Source organism: Cetorhinus maximus, chromosome 8, assembly GCF_964194155.1.
Source record: "Cetorhinus maximus chromosome 8, sCetMax3.hap1.1, whole genome shotgun sequence".
Taxonomy (NCBI): Eukaryota; Metazoa; Chordata; class Chondrichthyes; order Lamniformes; family Cetorhinidae; genus Cetorhinus; species Cetorhinus maximus.
In genome coordinates this window covers 21,113,730-21,133,351 of record NC_135886.1, presented here as the reverse complement: position 1 = coordinate 21,133,351, position 19,622 = coordinate 21,113,730, and the positions used below count along the sequence as shown (strand labels likewise).

The window sequence follows — 19,622 nt, the reverse complement described above, 5'->3', positions numbered from 1 at the left end:
GATTGACCTCCAACAACCACAAACATCTTCTTTTGTGCCAGGTACCAGCAGAGTTTTTTCCCTTGATTCCCATTGCCTCCAGTTTTGCTAGAGCTCCTTGGTGCCACACTCAGTCAAATGTGGTCTGGTGTTCAGGCAGTCACTCTCTCCTCACCTCTGGAGTTCGTCTCTTTTTTTTTCTGTGTTCGAACCAAAACTGTAATGAGGTCAGGATCTGATTGACCCTGGCGGAACCCAAACTGAGCGTCAGTGAGCAGGTTATTGCTAAGCAAGTGCTGCTTGATAGCACTGTTGATGACCCCTTCCATCACTTTACTGACTGAGAGTAGACTGATGGGGCGGTAATTGGCTGGGTTGGATTTGTCCAGCTTTGTGTACAGGACATACCTGGGCAATTTTCCATATAGCCAAGTAGATGCCTGTGTTGTAGCTGTACTGGAACAGCTTAGTTAGGGGTGTGGCAAGTTCTGGAGCACAAGTCTTCGGTACTGCTGCCAGAATATTGTCACGGCCCATAGCCTTTGCAGTAACCAGTGCATTCAGCCGTTTCTTGATATCACATGGCCTGACATCTCTGATGCTAGGGACCTCTGGAGGAGGCCGAGGTGGCTCATCCATTCGGCACTTATGGCTGAAGATTGTTGCAATTGACACAGCCTTATCTTTTGCATTTTTAATAAAATTCAAGGGCTTGAATTTTTTTTTTTATAGCCCCCCCAACCACCATTGTGGCTGGGATTGAGGGTGGACAAGCACTAAAAATATCACAGCTGGAGACTGTGCCAGTTCCCTGGCTCCATTGCACCCTGGGCCTATTTTGCAGAGGCAGGATGGAGGTGGCAGCAGGGCTAATCATCTGCACACGGGTACGCCAGTCCAATTTGTTATCGGCCACTTAAGGCCAATTCAGTCAGCCTTGGTCCTCGGCCTCCAGTACTGTCTGCCTGGATGTGCAGCAGTAACCATGGGCCACCCTGCTGAAGGTCTCCTGCCCCACCCCACTGTGATGTTCTGGTTGCAAAAGCCATTTTTGTTAAATTTAAAAGGTTGGTGAGAGAGCGCCTCAATTTTGAAGCTCTCTCTCTACTCGCCTTCCATTGCAATCTGCTGCTGCTTTCAAGTGGAATGCCTCTGGCCCTTTGAGAGCCCGCCCACTAACCTTAATTGGACGCACACCGGCCCTCTGGCTATTAATTGGCAGCCCCAGGAAAAGTCAGTGACTGCATGTTTCCCACATAGTTGGACTTGATGGTGGGATTCAGAACCCCACAGGCCAAGTCCTACCCGAGGAGTTGAAAAGCGAATGAGCATATTAAAATGGGTGGCTATTACCAAAGGTTTTAATCTAAGAAATGCAAATATTTACATCAATCATAATGCTATTTTCATGATGCGTAATGCAAGAGAATGTAGACTCTTAATTACACTTTTTTTTTCTTTGAAAGAACTCTAGAATGTATTGACTTTAGCAGACAAGCACAACTCCACAATTCCTTCATCATTGCTGCTTTTAAACTGCAGCTTTGCACCCTGAAGATTTTACTTTGTCATAAAGTGAAAATTACGATTGGCAACTCTCCAATGGGCACAACACTTGACCGGATTCTAACACCAGGCCAGCAGGGAGGTGAGGCTGTGAGGTGAGGCGAGGTTCTGAGGTTTTTCTCCTTCTCTCTCTACATCATTGTAGAAGTACTGAACACAGTAGCTTTTGGTTTCAGATGAAGGAAAAAAAAATGCCTGTTGTTCTCAAAGCAGCAAATATTCTGCATCCTAATAGGAATTGCACAAGTACTCACTGTCCTTGATTTATATAAATATCAGGGTGCGGAGCCCCGATTAAAGATCCAAACATGACTGTTAATGAAGAAATGTTCTATCCCTTCACACAACATGAAATGCAGTACATTTGACATTCAACAACAACTTGTATTGATTTAGCGCCTTTAACGTAATGAGACATCCCAAGGTGCTTCAGAGGCACCTGTAAAGCAAAGTGTGACACTGAGCCACCCAAGGAGATATTAGGTTGGATGACCAAAAGCTTGAATCAAGGAGATATGTTTTAAGTGTTCTTTTTAAAGGAGGAAAGAGAGGTGCAGGGAGGGAATTCCAGAGCTTGGGACCTAGGCAACTGCAGGCACAGCCACCAATGGTGTAGCAATTATGGTTGGGAATGCACGAGAGGCCAGAATTAGAGGAGCGCAGAAAGAAGGTTGTGTGGTTGGAGGAGATTACAGAGATAGGGAGAGGCATGGAGGGATTTGAAAAGGAGGATGAGAATTTTTAAGATCAAAATGTTGCGTAACTGAGAGGTCAGCAAGCACTGATGTGATAGGGGAAGGGGACTTGTTGCAAATTAAGAATAAAGCAGCAGAGATTTGGATAAATCATGATGGATAAATTCCCAAATTGTGCAGTTTATTTCTTGAAAATTGCAAATCATTTCTTAATGCCTATGTTATTAAGGTAACTAAGAATAGCTGTTGGTGACTGAGGGTGGGAGTTCCTGTACCTGCCCGCCGCCAGGATCTTCCGGTCCGCCACAAGTCAATGGATTTATGGCTGGGGCACCGTCTCGGCTGTGGCGAATCCTGCAAGCAGCGGGGCTGGAAAATCCTGGCCTGAGGGTTTGTGTTGAAACCATCATTCATGATATTTAACTAAACCCTTAAAATGCATCTGACTCTAATAGACCTATGGGTATCTAACCACATGGTCATTGATTCATAGTAAAACAATAATGCAGATTTCCTCATCTGTCTGGTATGGAAAATTCTGTTAATTTTTTTTTTTAATAATATTGACTTCCCTGAGAGCAAAAAACAATCTTAAAGGCTACACTATCCTTGTTAGTGAGCTTTTGTTGATTTTTTTTTTTATTGACTTCCCTTGCTCAGCCTGTCAGGTTCAGTTCATTAGTAGAGGTCTGGGCTTTTAGCCACTGCTGAGAGCACAGGCAGGTGGGCACAAAAAATAGTGCCCCTGGCGTGTCATTCCCTGGCTCTGTCTCATCCTTGGCCCATTTTTGCAGAGCCAGGTTGGGGTTCAGCAGGGCTACCAATGCACACATGGGTAGCTGATCCAGTTAATTATGTCTTTGCTTTCTCTCTTCTCAAAATAAAGCAGCTTAAGTGATTTATCTCTGGATCCACCTTGTCAAATGCTTAAGCCTGTCGTCAGAAAGATCAGAGAAGTGAACGTGAAGGGAACAGTCTTAAGTTCATATGACAAGAAGGTCGTCTTGTTACCTTTTGTGGGTTATGCCACAATCTCACTCCTGAATGTAGGATGTTTGGAGCGCTAATGGCAGACACTAGCGCTGCTGTATTTAAGACCTAGTTTAAAGTGGACTCTAAGCTTGAGATAGCCATGTAACCTTGCTGTAGAGTGGGGATTGATACTGGAATGTGACGAGGAATGCTCATGTTATTCTATATATGGTTAACAAAAAAAAAATCAACTAACTGTAGATAACTCATTGATCAGCTTGCTGGTAGTGAATTAAATTGTGCTTCTGTATGCACCTGTCAACTTATCATTTAAAAATTCCAATGTTCGTATTTCTAATAGAACTGGCTGTGTGAACTTTCATGCTGCAATAAACACTCTCCTGTCACTGAAATCACTGCAGTGCTGCCATAAGTGAGAGGGTATAATTGCAGCATGGGAAGTGCCCATTTATAAATGTGGACTTGGGGGTTACTTTTAAGGATAGAATATACAACTTTAAAATGGGGACTAAATTGTATCTACATTGGGCCTGGCAATTATTCCTCATTCTCTAACCTGTTTGTCTTTGAAGACTACATTTAGGCTTTTCTCCTGTGTGTTCTGTCATGGGAGATCAACTAAAAGATAAAAATACAAATAGAATATCCAAACAATGGCCGATTTGCTTCTGCACGCCCAGGCCCAGCTAGTATCATAAGCTGAAGATGATACAGGCTATGTCTGTGTGCAACACCATGGGAGGTCAGTTAGTGGAGTATTAGTATTGGTATGTCATGTTGAAAAGGTCTACGCAGACATCTTACAATAGAATTTCCCATGTTAAATGTGTCCGTTTTTGATCAGAACCTTTTGATTACAAGTCACAGCAATGTGTACCATCTACTGCAGCCACTTGCCACTGCTTCTTCGACCATACCTTCCAAACCCATGACTGCTACCGCCTAAAAAGGCATGCAAAGACAGCAGGCACATGGGAACACCATCACCTCCACATCACTTACTACCCTGACTTGAAAGTATACTGCCATTCCTTCACTGTTGCTGCTTCAAAATCTTGGGGCCACCTACTTAACAGGACTGTGGGCGTACCCACACCACATGGACTGCAGTTCAAGGAGGCTCAGTGCCATCTTCTCAAGGGCAATTGGGTATGAATAGTATATGCTGGCCTTGTCTAGTGCTCACATCCCAAGAATGAATAAATGAAAGAATACATTTGTACCGCTGGACATGTCATGGAGAAATATTTAAAAATTGCTTTGAATCGATATGCATAATTTTGAACTTTTTTTTGGAACAAGATTTGTATATGTTTGAGAGATTGTGGAAAAATTACAGTGCACTGATTACATGTCTGTTGTAGCTTTAACTGTGTATTCTGTAGACTAAAAGCGCATTAAGCAGAGATGAAATGAGCTGTATTATCACTTGAATTTTGTTGATAGAACAAAATGTTCTGTGTACTAAGACAGACTGACAGACTGAGACCGATGTGCAGGCGCAAATCGCAACAAACACTTCCATTGCATTCAGAGATCCCTTAGAAAGTCTCAGACCAATTCTGACAAAGATGGGACATTCCTGCTTGCCCTGTACACCACCCCTCCTCTCTGACAGACACCTGCAGTCCACTTGTATAGCACCCAGAGTGCCAGAAAAGAAAACCCTTATAAGCTGCCTGTCTGGAATGCTATCAAACTTCAGGGCCTTCGCCTTAATTCTGCCAAACACCAGAACTATTTCTCAGTGCTGCCAAAGTCTTGGACTATCCCCCAAGTGCAGCTAAATACCATTTTCTCTCCACAATGCTGCTAAATACCAGATATCTAGGCCCAGTTTGTGCATTTTGGATGGTTCTCAACTTCAAATATTGAATAGGATAAAAAAAATCAATTACACAATTTATTCCCTTACCTGTGTCACTTATTTGCTTTTTTTCACAGATGAATAGGAAAAAGCTGTGAAATTCAATCCTCAAAGCACCAGGAGAAAAAAAAATACAGAATAGCATTTAATCATTTCCAGTGGCCCTGATGTTGTGCGTTTACTTATAAGCGCCCCTATTGTTACAAAGCAACAAAACCTCTGACTCATAGCTCACTATGTGTGGGCTGAACCATCACAGACCAGACAGACCTTGACAAAGTATGCAAGAATACACGAGTAACGCAAAATGGATTTTGGATCTTTTTGTTTCTATTTGATGGACCCTGTTTCAAATGACCATGTTGCCAACACGCTGGGAGCAGTGTCACACTTGTCTTTATTTGTCATATTGCTAATTTAAATTAGTAATCTATAACCCCTCGTTTAGTTATCTATGTATGAAGATGTAAGATGGATAGGAGTGAGCATCTAAAATCATGTACTAAATCAGAGTTCTCTTAGACACTTAAAATTATTTACAGGTAAATTTCAGTGTTTATTTTTGGACTTCTTGGTTAACGCAATTGATGTGAATAATGTTCCAGTTTACAGCACTGCAGCAACAAGGTAGAGATTCATCTTGAGCTGTAGCCATTTATTTTACTTTATCTGAGATTATCAGCATTGACTGGAGAGATCAACTTCGGCATGGTATGTTGCTTGAGCAAATGGATGATAGGAGCAAAGTTTGTTTTGATAAATATTTTAGGTGACTGATTGTTTGAAAGCACAAATTGTTTTAAGATCAGATTTCAAGCCTTGATGGTTAGGAATAGGATTGGATTGGATTGAGATTAGATCAGTTGAAAGTGTTGTTATGCATAACATTCACAAACACATGTCTCTTTAGAAATATCCTGTTGGCCACCTGCCATTTCGATTATGAAAGAAGAAGGGGGCATAACCTTAAAATTGGAGCCAAGGCACCCAGGAGTAAAAGCAGGAAGCACTTCTTCACGTAAAGGGTAGTAGAAATCGGGAACTCCTGAAAAGGCTGAGGGCAGGTTCAAGTGAAACTTTCAAAGCTGTGATGAACAGATTTTTTGTTATGCAGGCGTATCAAAGGTGGGTAAATGGAATTGAGATGCTAAATATCTAATTTGAATGGTAGAACATGTTCGAGGGGCTGAATGGCCTACTCCAGTTCCTACATTCCATTACAATTTCCCCATTTGCATCCAGGTGTTATGAACTTGGATGACTGTCCACATTGTGTTCCCTCAACCATGCAGATAGAGGCTCTAATACTTGGCCATTCTTTTTCATTTTTGCTGTATGCTGCGTTCACCTCAACATATCACCTTCAAGAAGATGGTGAAAAAGTTTGGGGTTTGTTAGACGTGCCTAGGTACGACTTTTAAAAGCCGATGCAGGATCAGAATTCTCATCATCTACCAGATATCCTGCATTTTCTTTCCTTTGTGAGCCCATTAGGAAGAGGAGGAAGGACTAGCCTCTCGACACCAGGCAGAATCAGCTCCCTGCCTCTCAGCATAGGAATGAGATCCTGTTTTCAAGCAAGTGCAGTCTTTATTTTGCTGGTTTTAACTATGCTAATTATTTTAAGTAGCTAGTCTGTTCTTTTGTCCCTATCCCCAAATTGATACAAACGTCAGCTGTCTGTCCTGTCTTGCAACTGGTAAGTGACAGGACTTCAGCCATGTTGCTTTGCTTCATGCTCTGTTCCATCACTGCTAGACATAGGAATGGAGACAGGGAGGGATAATGACAGCGAGACCAGGAGGGCTAACCTTCAAGTGAGCAGTGGGTGCCCCTGCTTCTTGGACCACCCAAGGGGTTCATCACTTGAGGTTGATCTTATTCAAAGCTCCTCCCTAATTCTAAGCAGCAACAATTAGGTGCTGGCTTCTGTCATCATTAATAATAGCTCTGCCCCTTTCAGGCCCTACAGCTAGTGCGGCATTACAACAGCGTAGGACCGTCTCTGTTAGCGGTGGGTTCCCTGTGTGTTACTGGGAGCCCAACTTGCATGTGTAGTTGACCCAACCCGGAAAATGGGTCAGCCTGGTGAATGGAAGACCCACTCTGACCCATTTACAGCAGGAGGAGGAAAATCCAGGTCACTGTCCTGGAAAACAAATCAATGCTTTTACAAGATCTGTTTGTCTTGCTGCAATGGTTGAATGAAGCTTGAAGCAGTAAATATAGGGAGCAATATAATGCATCATAATTCAGGTATTTTTTGTATAATAACCTGATGATGTCAATCATTTTATTTTTTAAAATGAAGCCAAGTTAAGTAATGGTTTTAAAGATATTTCTTCATGTTTGATTGACAGCATGACTGACTCACAGCCAATCTGTCCATTTTCTAAGTGATACAACCAGTAAAATTAAGCAAGCAATTTTTGTAAGTGAAAATAAATGTTAAAGTTTCCACATGTGATTTAGTGTTCCGGCAGCCAATTAAGTAGAATCGTTGCATTTACTTGTGCAAATCTGGTCTGTACTTTTCTAAGGAAAATTATATTTAAATAGTCGTTTAGTAGTACAGAACTTGAGTATTGCTGAAAAAAAGATATGCTGCCTAAGTTTTTCATCTTGCACTCATCAGGACAGGTCATTAGGACAGATTGCAAGATTACCAATAGTTAAGGGAACAACAATTTATGCTGCATGAAAAGAGTGCTGATTGGTTGGCAGGTGGATTCTGGGACGTTGCCATGGAGAATGCAGCAGGGGACAGCTAACTACCGAGCTTTTTCAAACAAAAGCTTGGCAGTTAACTGTTCCCTGCTGCAATCTCCATGGCAACACCTCTACTGTACCAATCAATCAGCACTCATACGCAGTAGAAATTGTTGTCCCCTTTACTATTGATAGGTAACCTTGCGATCTGTCCTGATGAGTGCAAAATGATAAGCTTAGACAGCATGTCTCTTTCAGAAAAATTGTATTTATTTATTTGTTCTAGAACCAATTGCAAAATATGTAATTCATGGACTCTGGACATCTGCATAATTTACAATCCAGTGCTGCTAGATCAAGGGTTGTCCTCGTTTCCAATATTTCCAGCACTTTTTTTATTTCAGATTTTCAGCATCTACAATATTTTGCTTTTGTTCCAAGAGTCTTACGTGTATATTGCTGAAAAGAGATGCGTATTTCTGAAGCTTTTCATCTTGCACTCATCATCAGCGGCTCCTGGGTAATTCAAAAAAGGCGCAAAGCTTGATCATATTGCTTTTGTTTGCAGAGAACAGATCCCTGCATATGAATGTATGTCGCTTCGAGTAAGTGTAAATGAGCCACGTTACGAGTTCAACTGATTATCTTAAATTGTTATTAGTGTAGCTATTAGCTCACTCAGGATTGTTCAGTGCTGCCCAATCATGGAATCACATCTAACATTAGATGTTTTGTTGGGTTTTGCAAGCGCGTGCTGTGTACAGTCTGTGCTGTGTTTATAATAGCTAACGAGGGAGCTTGCTGCTTGATTTGATCAGCTAATTGCTGGGACATACAGCCTACATACCTGGCATTGCACTGGCACTGAAATGTGCACAATGGTTAAGTCCCCTTTGCTTTTTCCATGGCAGCGTCTTGGCTAATCTGAGTCAACTAACCAGTCAGCATTCTTTTTCTCCTGTAGGTTTAGTATAAAGTTGTTGTGATAGTTTGAAATTTGGCATTCTTGCATTTGTCCTGATGAGTGCAAGATTATCAGCTTCGGCAACATGCCTCTCTTTCCAACAATATTTAAGTTCTGTACTATCCAGCGACAGTTCTACATGTCTTTACCCATAGTTGTCTTTTTGCCAGGGTAACTTGAGACTATTGACAGTTGACGCATGATGGGTTTACTTTAATACAACTACTGAATATTTGGCACAAAATGCAAATCCACAATCTCACATTAAGGCAGGAGCTAAATTACTTGATATGTTAAAGGGCGACTATGAATAGGACTTCAGAGACACAGGACCCTGTTTCCAGTAAATGCATAGTACAACTCACAATTTGTGTAACCTATTCATTGGTTTTTATGGATATTTGCTACTAAGTTTGAATTGTCATCCTTGCACTATTTACGACTAATAAGGTTAAGTACATGGCAATTGTGTAGTTCCCATCAATGTCAGGAAACGTAAAAGTGATTGTTAAGCTGTGGGTTCCAAACTGTTGGAGTGTGACTAACAACAGATCCAGGAATGTACAGTGGGTATATAGAAGGAAGGAGGTAGCATGCATATTTTGAAAGTACAAAAATACTGGGGTCCCTATTGTTGTACCAAGCCCTGAAATGGTGCAGCCTATTCATTGGGCTGGCAATGGGGCATTTCACAGCAAAGAGGAGATAGAGTGGGAAAAATCAGTGTCTTACCTGATTCCTTGGGGAGTCATGCACGCCATTTGCAACAAGGGAAAATTCTCTGTTTTACAGAGTTGGATTTGATGGTGAGGGAATAGGGCTCCCAAGGTTGGAATTGGAACAGGACTTAATTATGCCAGATTGTTGCCTTTCTCACTAGTCAGCATTTCTGGGCCATTTGTGGCTGAGCACATGGTAACCTTTCATGGGCAAGCACATGAAAATGCAGGAAATGTCATTTATTCCCTTAGCAATAGACATAAGGGATGCAATCGAATTCCTGGCATCCAGCATTGCTGAGGGCATCAGCGGGCTTTGCTAAAGGCCATGGTCCAGGTATAGTAGTGCCATCAGCAAATTGTATCCAGTTTGATTTTGAAGATGTCATTTTTTTGAGGACAGCCAAGTTTTGCAATCAAGGTCTAGGTAATGTTGCAAATTGTGTAACTATTATTGTGGTGAATTTTGGTTGCTCCTTGAGCAACAAGAGGAATGTGAAGGTTTGTGTTCCAGTAGATTGTGTTGAATAGTAAGTCCTTGTACCTATTATTTAGTACAGTTTTTTTATTTTTCACACTTTTTTTATTCATTCATGGGACGTGGGTGTTGCTGGCTTAGCCAGCATTTATTGCCCATCCCTAATTGCCCTTGAAGGTGGTGGTGAGCTTCCTTCTTGAACTGCTGCAGTCCCTGCGGTGTAGGTACACCCACAGTGCTGCTCCAGGATTTTGAACCAGTGACAGTGAAGGAACGGCCATATATCACCAAGTCAGGATGGTGAGTGACTTGGAGGGGAACTTGTTGGTGGTGTTCCCCTGTGTTTGCTGCCCTTGTTCTTCTGAATGGTAGTGGTCGTGGGTTTGGAAGGTGCTGTCTAAGGAGCCTTAGTGAGTTCCTGCAGTGTTCTTGTAGATGGTACTCAGTGCTGCCACTGTGCATTGGTGGTGGGGGGAGTGAATGTTTGTGGATGGGGTGCGAATCAAGCAGACTGCTTTGTCCTGGATGGAGTCAAGCTTCTTGAGGGTTGTTGCAGTATGGTATGACTCCATTCAGTGGAGGAGTTTTCCCCCTGATTCCCAATGACTCCAGTTTTGCTAGGGCTCCTTGATGCCACACTCGGTTAAATGCTGCCTTGATGCCAAGGGAAGTCACTTTCACCTCTGGAGTTGAGCTCTTTTGTCCATGTTTGAACTAAGGCTGTAATGAGGTCAGGAGCCGAGTGGCCCTGGCAGAGTGTCAGTGAGCAGGTTATTGCTAAGCAAGTGCCACTTGATAACACTGTTGATGATCTCTTCCACCACTTTACTGATGATGGAGGGTAGACTGATGGAGTGGTAATTGGCTGGATTGGATTTGTCCTGCTTTTTGTGTACAGGACATACCTGGGCAATTTTCCACATTGCTGGGTAGATGCTGGTGTTGTAGCTGTATTGGAACAGCTTGGCTAGGAGCGTGGTAAGTTCTAGAGCATAAGTCTCCAGTACTAATGCTGGAATGTTGTCAGGGCCTATAGCCTTTGCAGTATCCAGTGCCTTCAGCTGTTTCTTGATACCATCTATCAAATCATCCCCTCCCCTCTGTTTAACCAAAAGCAGTACCCAAATTTTCAAGTCTTTCTTTGTATTTCTAGTTCCTCATACCAGACCGTGCCCTGGCGAATCTCCCTATTTGCCCTCTCTATTGCCTCATGATACAGGGTCCAAAATTGCACATTATTTCAATGGTGGCCTTACTAAGTTACATTAAGGGCTAAATCTGAAAGTGGACTGGGGAATCATCTATGCATGATTAACCTGCACCCCTTCAATGTAATGCAAGCAACTTCATACTACCTGCTCATTTGAATGATTGTTGCATGCTGACAGCAGGGAGCTTACATTTAAATTAATAAATAGAAATTACAACTCTGTAACCGGTTGGCCATATTGGTGTTTATTCTCATCCCATGTGCCTGCCCTATTTACATATCCTGTTCTCCTTTCCTTCAATTACCTTTCTGATCAGTTCTTAATAGTTGGCACAGTCTCTACTTCACTCGATAAATTCAGTAGTGCATTCCACAGCCTCACAAACCTTTTTTTTTTACATTTTCCTGTTCTCTATCCTATATTTAACAGTTAATCTTCTATCTACATCCCTGTTCCTATCTAATATGCCCCATCTCTTGAATTTTAAACACGTCTATCAAATCATCCCCTCTTTTCAAGTCTTTCTTTGTATTCCTGGTTCCTCATACCAGACTGTGCCCGAATGAATTCCCCTTTCTGCCCTCTCTCTTGTTACACATTACTTCAACTTTACTGAGCCTTACTAAGTTACATCAGGGGCTAAATCTGAGAATGGGCTGGGGAATCACTTATGCATGATTAACCTGCACCCCTTCAATGTAATGCAAGCAACTTCATACTATCTGCTCATTTGAATGATTGTTGCATGCTGACAGCAGTAACTGTGCTGTTCATTGGTTGTAACGATCGGCCGGGACCAGAATGTTCCTAGCAGCACTTAGTTAACCTGGGCACTTTGGGGAGGCGTATTGTAACCGGAGCAGGTGCTGGCAGTCACGCAGGAGGTGAATCTGACCTGGGAAACAATAAAGAGAGGCACAACATCCGTTGGAGAACATTCTCGGAGAGATTGGCCTCCACAGTGTTTGATGCTTCAGCAGAGGCCTTGCTGGGAGAGGTGGAATGTAGTAGAAATGTCCTGTACCTGCAGGGTGCCAGGATTCCCTCCAGAGATAAGCTCAGAAGAAAGTGGGAGCCATGGAGATCAGTGCCAGGAGCCAAATTCCAAGGATCTGGATGCAGTGCAGCAAGAAGTTCAATGTCCTCACACAAGTGGTCAAGGTCAGCAAATGCATCTTCAAATACCACACTGCACCACTAACTTACACTGCTCAAATCATCGTACCCCTATCACTAACCCACCAATAACCTATCAATCAGATCTCATAACTAACATTCATTCTTCACCTCCTCCTCACAAACTCTGCACTGCTGGAAGCCTCTCACCCACATCTCACAGCCTGCACACACTACCAGTTATTCAACGATGACAGCCACATCAGCCAAACAGACTGCACAAAGCCCAATGGCACATTTCCTTTCTCTTGTAGGACAAGGTGACGTAGGACAAGAGATAGCAAAAGCTTCAGACGGGAACAGGTAAGCCTGCATGTCCTAACCCCCATCAAGAAATGGTGCTGGTCATTATTAGGCACCTAATCCTCCTCCTCACATTTAACTTTTCCCTCATCCTATGCTCTTCTAATTTACAAGCTGCAGGCAGTGTTAATTGTGCACCTCTTTCTCCACTGCCCCCACCACTCCCCACACCACAACCTTACTCCTGTGCCTTTTCCCTTTCAAATACCAAGGAAGTGCAATATAGTCAGGCAGTGGAGGAAGACCATGAAGAGATTGATGATGATTGCACATTGACTCGCAATTTCACACTCTCAGCCACCAGCTCAGATACTGATACTGCACATCACTGAGAGGCTAGATTAGAGGTGGGATCTGCACATGGTGAGACACTGGGCATGAGGCTGCAGCCAGTGCAGGGGGCAAAGATAGTACAGGTGCCAGCTCGCTGAAGGTTAAAGTCACACAATGGTGTCACTGCAGAGAGCACAAATGCGTACTTTGAGGGGCAGCCTGCAGAAGAACGCTGATTGATATTCGCCTCAAAATGCTTGGTGCATTGGGAAGCTTGCCAGAAAGCTTTGTAGTCGATGTCGAGGAGCTCAGAGTCCAGCGTCAACTTGGCACAGAGCTTTGCGCAGAGTTTGGAACCCGTCTTCTCCAATATCTTAAGTGGTGTCGAGCTCCATTTACATACCTGTAGATCCAACCATGATGCAGTGTCTGAAGCCAATGTTACAGCACAAACAGCAGCCACCCGATGTCTGAGTGCTGCAGTGAAAGCTCAGACTGCTGTTATGCAATGTCAGCTTGCTGCCATCATGGCTGTGGATTGCAGCATGCAAAGAGTGTCGTAGCAGTTTCTGAAATAGATTATTAAGGTTGATAAGGCACCATGCAGGGAGTGGCAATGACTCCTTGGAACACAAACCTGCTGAATCCCAGGTTAAATAGCATTTGTCCTTCCATCTCTGCCACTGTGGTGTCATTGCTGTTGCCTGTCAACCAGCTAACCCAAACCCATGCCAAGATGGTACAATCAGCAGCTGGGCCTTCTAGGCCCAGAGTTGCTTAAGGTCAACTTTCAAAGCCAACTGCAGTGTCCTCCATGGAGTCAGCAGCCTCTGACCAACCATGTTGCAGCCACTGTGTAGTACTGCATTGGACTACACTTAAGAGTATTACGAGCATTCTGGTCACCACATTATGAAAAGAATGTTGGGGCCCTGGAGAAGGTGCTGATGAGATTTACAAGGATGATACACGTGGCTGTGCAGGGAGGATGAGCGAACTGACCACAGCACCGTGGTACAGGGAGCTATTCAAGTGGGGGGGAGGAAATGGGAATGTAGTAGTGGTAGGGGACAGTATAATTAGGGGGATAGAAACTGTTCTCTGCAGCGTGAACATGTGCCCCGAAGGCTGTGTTGCCTGCCCGGTGCCAGGGTTAAGGACATCTCATCTGGGCTGGAGAGGAACTTGGAGTGGGAGAGGAGGGATCCAGTTGTTGTCATCCACGTTGGTACCAACGACATTGATAGGACTAGAAAGGAGGTTCTGCTGAAAGAATTTGAACAGTTAGGAGCTAAATTAAAAAGCAGAACCTCCATGGTAATAATCTCGGGATTACTACTTGAACCACAGGCAAACTGGCATAGGGTAAATAAAGTCAAGGAGTTAAATGCGTGGCTCAAAGATTGGTGTGGGAGGAATGGGTTTCAGTTCATGGGGCACTGGCACCAGTACTGGGGTAGAAGGGAGCTGTTCTGGTGGGAGAGGCTTCACTTGAACCGCGCTGGGACCAGTGTCCTGGCGAATCGCAAAACTAGGGCTGTAGAGAGGGCTTTAAACTAAATAGAGGGAGGGAGAGTTCTGGCGAGGGGATTAGTAGGCTTACAAAGCAAAAGGATATGGCAGAATTGCAGGGCAGCTATTTAGGTAATGATACCCAGAGTGTGACAGGAAGGGATAGCGTGTACAAACATTTTTTTAAAAAAAAGCAGCAAATAGGGTCAAAGAGGGGGGGAAAATGGTTAAAGTAAAAAAGGCAAAATTAATGGCTCTTTACTTAAATGCACATTTAAGGATTTGGAACAAAATAAATGAATTAATGGTACAAAGAGGTTAATGGATCTGATCTTATAGCCATTACAGAGACATGGTTACAAGAAGATTAAAGCTGGGAACTAAATGTTCAGGGGTGTGTGACTTTTTGAAAGGACAGGCAGGAAGGAAAGGGTGGTGGGGTAGCTTTGTCAGTACGAGATGGAATAAGTATGATAGCAAGAAATGATCTTGGATCATAAGATGTAGAATCCATATGGGTGGAGGTCAGCAATAACAAGGGGAAGAAAACATTGGTGGGAGTAGTCTATAGGTCCCTTAACAGTAGCTATACTCTAAGACCGAGAATAAATCAGGAGATAATGAGGGCATGTTTTTAAAAAAAACAGGCAGTACATTAAGATTGAGAAAATCAAATTGGCAGAGGTAGCCACGAACAAGAATTCATAGAGCGTATTTGGGACAGTTGCCTAGAACAATATGTTGTGGATCCAATCAGGGAGAAGGCTATTTTGCATCTGGTAATACATAATGAGGCAGGTTTAATAAATGAGTTCAAAGTGAAAGATCACCCTAGGAAACAGTGACCATAATTTAGCGTTCAGTTTGAGAGTGAGAAACTTGGGTCGGAAACATCTGTGCAAAACTTAAATCGGAGTAATTACAAAGGAATGAGGGCAGAGTTGGCTGGAGTGGGCTGGGAAAGGAGTTTAGCAGAAAAGGCGGTTGATGAACAATGGCAGGTGTTTAAGAAAATAGTTAATGATTCACAACAAAGAGAGATATCAGTGAGGAAGAAGGATTCTAGGAAGGGGATAAACCCACCAAGGTTAACCAAAGAAGGTAAGGATAGTATCAAATTGTATGTTTTTTTTTCAGTGTGGCAAAGATTAGTGTTAAGCCAGAGGATTGAGGAAGTTTTAAAAACCAGCAAAAGATGACCAAAAAAAATAGGGGGAGAAAATAAACTTTGAGGGTAAACTAGCAAGTAATGTAAAAACAGACAGTAAGAGCTTCTTTAAATATATCAAAACGACGAGAGGCCATAGTGAACATAGCCCCCTTAGAGAACGAGGTTGGGGAAATAATAATAATGAGGAACCAGGAAATGGCAGAGGAGTTGATTAGATACTTTGCTTCAGTCTTCACGGTAGAAGATACTAATAGCATTCCAAAAATACTGAATAATCTAGGGGCAAAAGGTTGGGTGGGGGGAGGAAATAAATACAATAACTATCACTAGAGAAAAAGTACTATGGAAACTACTGGGGCTAAAGGCTGTTAAGTCCCCTGGACCTGATGGGTTGCACCCTAGGATATTAAAGGAAGTAGCTACAGAGATAGCGGATGCACTGGTAGTAATCTGCCAAGAATCCTTAGATTCTGGAAAAGTCCCAGTGGATTGGAAAACTGCCAATGTAATGCCCTTATTCAAAAAGGGAAGGAGACAAAAAATAGGCCAGTTAGCTTAGCATCTGTCATTGGGAAAATGTTAGAATCTATTATAAAGGATGTAATAGCAGTGCATATAGAAATACAGCATGGCTTCATGAAGGGGAAATCATGCCTGTCAAATTTATTAAAATTCTTTAAGGTGGTAACAAGCAGGATAGATAAAGGGGAACCAGAAGATGTAACATATTTGGATTTCCAAAAGGTGTTCAATAAGGAACTACACATAAGGCTACTTAATAAGGTAAGAGCCCGTGGTGTTAGGGGTAGTATGTTAGCATGGATAGAGGATTGGCTAACTAATAGACAGAATTGGGATAAGGATTGCATTTTCAGGATTGCAACCTGTAACTAGTGGAGTGCCACAGGGATCAGTGCTGGTGCCACAATTATTTATAATATACATTAATGACTTGGATGAGGGATGTGAATGTACTATTGCCAAGTTTGCGGATGACACATAAACAAGTGAAGGCAAGTGGTGAGTATGGCAGAGTCTACAGAGAGTTATAGACAGGTTAAGTGAGTGGGCAAAAACTTGGCAGATGGAATATATGGGAAACTGTGAGGTTCTGCATTTTAGCAGCAAGAATAGACAAGCTGAATATTATTTAAATGGGGAAAGACTGCATAAAGCTGCAGCACAAAGGAATTTGGGGGTCCTCATGCATGAATCATAAAAAGCTAGCGTACAAGTTCAGCAGGTAATAGGGAAGGCAAATAGAATGTTGCCCTTTATTTCAAAGGGGATGAAAAAAAACAGGGAAACCTTGTTGAAACTGTACAAGGCACTAGTTAGACCATGCCTAGAATACTGTGAACAATTTTGGTCCCCTTACCTAAGGAAAGATATATTGGCATTGGAGGCAGTCCAGAGAGGGTTCACTAGGTTGATCCCGGGTATGGAGGGGTTGAGTAGGTTGGGCCTGTACTCATTGGAGTTTAGAAGAATGAGACCTTATTGAAACATGAGGGGGCTTGACAGGGTAGATGCTGAGAGAATGCCTCCACTTGTGGGAGAGTCTTGGACCAGATGGCATAATCTCAGAGTAAGGGGTCACTAATTTAAGACCGATGAGGAGAAATTTCTTCTGAGGCTCGTGAACCTGTGGAATTCTTTACTGCAGAAGGCTTTAGAGGCTGGGCAATTAAGTATATTCAAGGCTGAGATAGACCGATTTTTAATCAGTAAGGGAATAGAGGGTTATGGGGAAAAGGCAAAAAAAATTGAGGATTATCAGATCAGCCATGATCTCATTGAATGGTGGAGCGGACTTGATGGGCTGAATGGCCTACTTCTGCTCCTATGTCTTATGGCCTTGTGATCTTACAAAATAGGAAAGGATTGACAGGCTGGGTCTCTGCTGTCTTGAAAAAAGGCTGAGGAGTGACGTAATTGAAGTCTTAAAATTGTAAAATGTTTTCTTAGAGTGGATACAGAGAGAATGATTTCTCTTGTAGAAGAACATAACTAGAGGTCATTAATATAAGCTAGTCACCAAGATATCTAATAGGAAATTCAGAAGAATCTTCTTTACCCAAAGAATGGTGAGAATTTGGAACATATTACCACAGTGGTTGAAGTGAATAGCATGGGTGCACTTAAGGGACAGCTAGACAAGTGCATGAGGGAGAAGGGAAGGGCTCTAATGGTAGGTTTAGATGAGGAAAGATGGGAGGAGGCTCAAGTGGGGCATAAACGCTGGCATGGACTGGTTGGCCTGAATGGATATATAACTGCAGAAAAAAAGGCCAATTTATATAATCCCCCGTATGATGGGCAAAGGCACGTGGAACACAAGTACTAAGGCAAGGTGCAGGGAGATCATCGACTTTGGTGCACAATATGGCATGATTGGTTGGGGATGTTTACTTTGTGGTGGCACCTCTAACGCTGACCCTTTTTAAAAAAAATTCTTTCATTGAATGTGGGTGTTGCTGGCTAAGCTAATGTTTATTTCCCAGCCTTGACTGCTCTTGAAGGTAATGGTGAGCTGCCTTCTTGACCCACTGCAGTCCATGTACACCCACAGTGCTGTTAGGGAGGGAGCTTCTGTAATTGTAAACATTTCACCATTGGTGGTTATTCATTCAGCTGCCTCAGCCCTAAACTCTGGAATTCCCTCCCCAAATCTCTCTATACCTCACTTTCCTCCTTTAAGACTCTCCTTAAAACCTACCTCTTTGACCAAGCTTTTAAGCTTGGATGCCCTAATAAAATGTCCTCCTAATGTGGCTCAGTGCCATGTCTTGTTTGATAATGTGCCTGTGATGTGCCTTAAAATGTTTTTTTAAGTTAAAGGTGCTATATAGATATGTTATTATTATCTTTTTTATTTTTGCATTATGACCAGTGCAACACACTCTGGTCAATGACAGAGGGAGAGGGAAGATGTGGAATTATTGTTGAATTGGGGTTGCAGTCACTAGTATCTTTTGCCGCTGAATGTGTCCAGCTGTCGGAGGCTCAAAGAGGGTACTAGCTCGAGGGTTGAGGTTGAAAATGGCACTGAGTCAAATCAATATTACACACTAACTGACATCAGGATCTCTCTGCTCTGCACAGTCCCAGAGCATGCTCCAAAATGGCATTCTGTGTGGCCAGCACCTAAAGTGTGCACACAAGGCACAGATATGGTTTTAGACCCATAATTCCACCTGTAGCACTGAAAATATGGGTGCTACACAACCAAATTTTGCAGCCCAGAACTCGTAGCAGTACTCCCAAGTGTGGTCTAACCGAGGTGCTTTTATATATACCTTAACATGCTTGCTTTACAATTCTGTCCCTAATGAACCATAATGCTTGATTTGTTTTTTAATTATTGTCTTATTAACCTGTATTGCTACGTATAGTGATTTATATTCCTACTCCTAGATCCTTTTGCAACTCCTAATCCATTTGGATTCTTATTACCTCTTATGTGACCTCCTTGTTCTTCCTACCAAAATACACCACCTCAATGCCATTAAAGACCCATTCTGCAAGTTTTATTAGTGCCTTACATAAGGTTTTACACTGATTTAAACAATAACGTCTTGAATAAGAACATGGAGAGCTTGGATCTGTGTCAGACCATGAATTGACATTGATGCTGCAGTCTGATTAAAATAGAAAGGAGACTGGGACCATAATCTGCATGAATGATATTTCAGTAGTTTGTTCTTGATTTTAATGATATTTACTTAAAAACATAAAAGCTGTCATCTATTAGATAATTTAGGAGCTGATTTTTTTTTTTAAACTTAGCAGATCCGGTGCTAGAGAAGAGATGTGGGACAGGTCTGAAACTGAGCTGGAGAGGGCCCAAACATACCGGTGCGAGCCATTGTGCTGGCTTCCTGGCCCCTTTCACAGAGCCACCCATTTTTGCCAAAGCAGGTGAACCTGCTATCTGCCCCCACTGCCTGGAGGCGGGCACCCAATGTCGGACCAAGTGCCAGCATTTCAACTAGGCCCACAGGCC

The 19,622-nt window shown here is 42.7% G+C and overlaps 1 long non-coding RNA gene across 2 annotated transcripts in view; it reads left to right on the top strand.

Annotated features, from left to right (window-relative positions):
* The window catches only part of LOC144683513 (uncharacterized), a 90,393-nt gene that overhangs the window by 18,783 nt on the left and 51,988 nt on the right, over positions 1-19,622 (top strand). The window contains exon 4 of one of the 2 annotated variants that reach the window (XR_013577283.1): positions 5,178-5,823. The exons of the other annotated variant lie outside the window; for it this stretch is intronic. This is a non-coding gene — a long non-coding RNA (uncharacterized LOC144683513). Of the gene's footprint in view, positions 1-5,177; positions 5,824-19,622 lie in introns of those variants that run through there. 2 annotated transcript variants of the gene reach the window in all.